Here is a 6,000-nt window from a genome sequence, read left to right as displayed (position 1 = left end):
GCAGGAAGCACTGAAACTGAAACTTTCGCAGATGAGCCCTTTTCCTAGAGCAGCTGTTAATGAATGGATGGTAATGAAACTTTTGGTGTACCTTAGGGATACAAAAAGAAGATAACATAGTGTCCTGAGTTCAGCTGAGATAAAGTTCATTTCCTTACAAAACACAGGTATAGTGCTGTGTTTTGTATTTGGGATGAGAATAATCTAGACAACACACTGATATTTTAGCTGTTGCAAAGCAATCAAGGACTTTTCAGCTTCTCATACTGTCCAGCTAACAAGAAGGTGGGTGGTGCCCAAGAACCTGGGAGGAGACTCAGCCAGGACAACCGACCCTAACTGACCACAGGGGTATTCCATAACATATGATGTCATACTGTGTCTAACTCTAGGGAAGATGGTTGAGGGTTTACACTGCAGCTCAAGAACTAACGGGGCATCAGTGGTCTGTGGGTGGTGAGCAATTGTTCTGTGCATCACTGTTCTTATATATTCTTTTTTTTTTTCAAATTATTGATTATTTTTTTCCTTTGCTGTCCTACTATCCCATGCGTTTTACTTCTTTTTCTTAATCTATTCCTCATCCCACTGTGGAGGGTGAGGAGTGTGCAGATAGCTGTGTGGTTGTTTCAGCTGCCATCTGGGTTAAACCACAACACACAAGCAGGTGAGGAACAGTCTTGTAAACTGAAGGTAACGGATGATATGCTGCAATAGAAATGTCATTCTGTAATAAATGACACCTACATGCAACCACTGTTAGAAACCTATGCCTGAGTAGATCATGTAGGCATAATATTTTCCTTATGCTAAGCAAGTTTCTTACAATAGATGAGTCTCCATTTTTCTAGTTGAAGTCCATCACTGTTATGCTAGTTTCAAGGAGCCTTGTATCTCAAAGCAATGTATCAAAATTCTGCACATAAAGTGAATTACTTCATTTACTTAATCCACTGACTACTCTGAAAAAGTCAAGCTCTGGAGTGTGAAATGCAGTATTCTAGACCTTCTTCTGACTTTAATTTTTATCAGTTAACCTGCAGATAGATTATATCTATTATATCTATATTTAGAATGAATAGTTTGTCTCCACTTCAACACTACAAGTGAACACGTAAACAAGCTAGTGAATACATTGTTTTTTAAAAAATATGTAAGTTTGTGCACTAGGGTTTGATCCTGTGATATAGTGGAACTGTCTCAGCTGCATTTGTACAAAGTTTTCTATACTGTGGTACTGATAGCAAAGAAAATAAAAAGGATGCTTTCTTTTATTAATTATTAATACAATTTCATGGATTATTTTTTCTAATTTTGACAGTTTCTGTTTGGTATAAAAAAGCCATCAAGGGTCCTACATACCCTTTTTGAGGAACACACAGAAAAAGAACTCTTCCTATTAATAGAAGAGTAGCACTGAAACTTCAGATGCAGATCCTGTAACCTCCTTCGTAATTAACAATATAGAATCATAGAATGGCAGAATGTATTGGGTTGAAAATGGCCTTTAAAAGTCATCTAGTCCAAACCCCCTGCAGTAAGCAGGAACAGCTTTATTAGGTCAGGTTGCTCAGAGCCCCATCAAGCCTGACTCTGAATATCTCCAGGGATGGGGCCTCCACCACCTCTCTGGGCAACCTTTGCCAGTGATCCACCACCCTCAAAAATAGCCTTCTGTGCTGCAGATGGACATTGGTGGCTCATGTACAGCTTTTCATCCACAAGTACTCCCAAGTCCTTTTCCTCAGCGTTGCTTACCAGCACATCGTCTCCTAAGCTGTATCAACAATCAAGCATTGTCTCGACTCAGGTGCAGGACCCTGCACTTCACTTTGTTGAACTCATGGTGTTCACCTAGGCCCACTTCTCCAGCCTGTTCAGGTCCCTCTGGATGGCATCCCATCCCTCTGGCATGTTACCCTCACCACCCAGCTTGGTGTCATCAACAGACTTGTTAAGGGTGCCCTCAATCCCACAGTCAATATCATTAATAATTATACTAAACAGCACTAGTCCCAGTACAGAACCTTGAGGAACTCTGCTTGTCACCATCTTCCATGTGGACGTCAATCCATTGACCACCACCCTCTGGATGTGACCATCCAGCCAATTACTTACCCACCGCACAGTCCACCCATTAAATCCATCTCTCTCAAACTTAGAGAGAAGGATGTTGTGGGGGACCGTGTCAAGTCCTTGCAGAAATCCAGATAGATGACATCTGTAGCTCTTTGGTTGCTACAGTGTGACATGTATGAAAAAGGACATAAAAGTGTATGAACATATGTTTTTCAGATATTTAAAAGATTCTAGATACAGGAAGACAGAAAAGTAGGTTTGGAAAGAACATATCAAGTTGTGTTTGTTACTGTAACATTTCTATTAATGCAATATAAAACAAATACATTCTGCACTCAAGTTTCACTGTTACGAACTGGTAGGTGAACAATAGGATAGAATAGAATAGAATAGAATAGAATAGAATAGAATAGAATAGAATAGAATAGAATAGAATAGAATAGAATAGAATAGAATAGAATAGAATAGAATAGAATCAGAACATCTTCAATTTGTTAAATAAAATACAGTCCCAGTGGATCAGTGCTCAGCAGATTGACAGCATTTGACTCTTAGCCCTGAGCTTTTCCCAAGCACTGGCCTGTGACTGTGCAGATATTCCTGTCCTGCTCTTTGCCAAAATCTTTCATGTATATAAGCCATCATGGGTGTAAATAGAAACACTATGAAAATGGAGGATCTTTGCAAGAAAGGGGTAAGGATTAAATGCTGTTGTGACTCTTTCTCATAGATGGGAAAGAAAGTTGCCATGAAATGTTTCCATACATAGAGAACATCTTCTGCAAGAAAAGACTTTGAAGTTTAACAAGTATATGGATAATTTGATTTCGGTCTCTGTGCAGCAGGACTTTATTAAAAAGACAAAAAGGTTTTGCCAGGTGAATTAAACATGTGAATACTGGAGATCTATTAAGTGGAACCTGGGATAGAAAAATGTCCAAAACATTCAGAAAGCTTCCTAATATGGTGTTACCATGGCAACAGAAACTCAAAATCTCTCCATGTGAAGTTGCCCCCTTTTTCCCTATCTCACTTCAGAAAGCAGTAAAAACAGTGCATTCTTCAGACCAGGTAAGCATTGATAGCAAAGTCAAAGAATCTCCTGAAACATTCTATAAACCTTTATGATGAACAGTTTTACATCCATGCTGAAAAATACAGAATAAGTTTTTCACTGTATTTTTTTTGACTCTGACAATTTGAGATCTCTTGAAAGATGCTATGCAATTTCCAAATTCTCCTTCCCCTCAAATTAGAGGATAAGGATTTATTAACCATGTTTGTCTTAACAGAAGTGCAGGAAATATCCATATATATTTTTATATATAATTCTGTAAATATAGAGGCTAGTACCTGTGTTTTGTGATCATTCTCTGCTAGTTCTAGACTAGATTTTGATGCAATATGGGGACTTGAAATGTGGAAACCTCTTGTCATAATCCACAACCTAGGGGAAGAGGGGAAGAAAGAGAAAAGGGTGGAAAAGAGAGAGAGAATGAGATAGAGAGTGGAAAAGAGGAAGAGAGATTGAGAGGGGTGAGAGGTGCTATATCTACCACCACGGAGCTACAGCATCCCATCAGTCCAATGACCTCAGGTCCAATGGCAGAACCTTCTTCGGGTCCGACGGGGGGGAACGTTCCTTGATGTCTCCATTTCTTCTTGATTTCTTTTTGTGATATCTTGTTGGTCTTGGTTGTCTTGTTCCTCATGTCCTTTCCATGGAAGAATGCTCTCTTTTTGCAGTCATCCTTGGCATAGCCACAAGCTTCCACCTGGCTGTGGGAATGCTTCAGGGTGGATGACAGAATGTCTGATGTGTGAATGGCTCCCAATGTCTCTCCTGATATCTTTTGGGTGGGATGTGGAAGGAGTGGTCTCCTGATGTTGACTCTTTGCATATTCATTAGGTCCTTAGCAGAAGCAACTTAAGCCTGATGGGTGGTGGTGAGGTGGTGTTGGAGGAATGAGGTTTGGTAGGTGAGACAAGAGGAATGAGTTTTGGTAGGTGAGAGGAAAAGAAGGGGTGTACAGTTCCGTTGGCAACTCCTAAGGCATATTTCCAGTACCTTACACCTGTAACAAATTTATCAACTAAGAGCTGCTTCTGCAGCTCTGCAGATCAACAATGTTCTTTGAAGAGCAGATTAAGATAACATACCAACAGGTACAAATGCTACAGTCCTTCTAATCAACTTTAACTAGAACTGGAAGAATTTCCAAAAGAGGTAATAAAGAAATCCTCCTCTAAGTCCGCCTCTGACTCTTGAGACAAAGAGTTCTTCTGTTAACAGAAACAACTTCGTGAAAGTAATTTCTTAACCTAATTGATAAAGATACAAAACTGAACATAAAAAAGACAAGAGAATTTTTGTTACTGATTGCCATGAACCTGTAATTTCTCATTCAATTTTTAGCTTTCTCACTGTTTCAGATAGTAATTAAAAAATTACAATTAATTCAAGTTGGGCAGGAAGTGGTACAGTCTGCTGGATTCTATTTCTTCGCAGCAGGCCAGGTGATCTAGAGATCTTCAGTCTAACTGTATAATTCATTAATTTAGTTTGGAAGGTCCTTCCTAGGCAAGGTTCTCTATGAGAACCACTTTGGTGGTGAACAGTGAAGAACTTTGGGGGAAAATGCAGAACTGGGGAGGAAAAAAAAAAGAACAATAAATAAAAATCTTTATATAGAGGTGTGGATCATAAAGATCCAGAAAACATGAATGAACATAAAGTTAAATTTTTGGCTAGTAGTACTAGCATGTGGTTTTCAGAGGAGAGAAAATATTGTTTGGAGCTATTTCATGTATGTGAATACATGCTATGGACATGTTCATAGAATCATAGGACCATATAATGGCATGGGTTGGAAGCAACCCCAAGGATCATAGAGCTCCAACCCCCCCTGACACAGGCAGGGACAACAACTTCCAGACCTGGATCCACACAAGGCTGCCCAGAGCCCCATCCAACCTGGCCTTGAACACCTACAGGAATGGGGCATCCCCTCCCTCTCTGGGCAGCCTGTTCCAGCACCTCACCACTCTCTCTGTAAAAAACTTACCCCTAATATCTGATCTAAACCTTCCTTCCTTTAGTTTTAATCCATTCCCCCTTGTCCTGACAGTGTCTACTCTTTTAAAAAGTTGAATCCCCTCCTGCTTATAAGCTCCCTTCAGGTACTGGAAGGCTGCAATGATTTCCCCCTGCAGCCTTCTCTTCTCCAGGCTGAACAAGCCCAGCTCCCTCAGCCTCTCCTCACAGGGGAGGTGCTCCAGCCCTCTAATCATCCTTGTGGCCCTCCTCTGAACCCTCTCCAACAGTTCCACATCCTTCTTGTATTGGGGGCCCCAGATCTGGACACAGTATTCCAGATGGGGCCTCACGAGGGCAGAGTAGAGAGGGACAATCACCTCCCTGTCCCTGCTGGCCACCCCTCTTCTGATGGAGCCCAGGATACCATTGGCCCTACAAGCTGCAAGAGCACACTGCTGGCTCATGTGAAGTTTCTCATCTACCAGAATCCCCAAGTCCTTCTCAGCAGGGCTACTCTCAAGAAACTCTTCTCCCAGTCTGTATCTGTGTCTGGGATTCTTCTGGCCCAAGTGCAACACCTTACACTTGGCAGTGTTGAACCTCATTAGATTCACCTGGGCCCACCTTTCCAGCCTGTCAAGATCCCTCTGGATGGCTTCCTTTCCTTCTATTGTGTCAACCACACCACTCAGCTTGGTGTCATCCAAAACTTGCTGAGGCTGCACTCAATTCCATCATCGATGTCATTGATAAAGATGTTAAAGAGCACCGGTCCCAAGACAGACCCCTGGGGGACACCGCTTGTCACCGGCCTCCACCTGGATATAGACCCATTGACCACACTTTGCCAACTTTTTTTGGTTAACTCTGTACTTTTTCATAG

Source organism: Gallinula chloropus (assembly GCF_964237585.1).
Source record: "Gallinula chloropus genome assembly, chromosome: Z".
Classification (NCBI taxonomy): domain Eukaryota; kingdom Metazoa; phylum Chordata; class Aves; order Gruiformes; family Rallidae; genus Gallinula; species Gallinula chloropus.
This window is presented reverse-complemented; position numbering follows the sequence as displayed.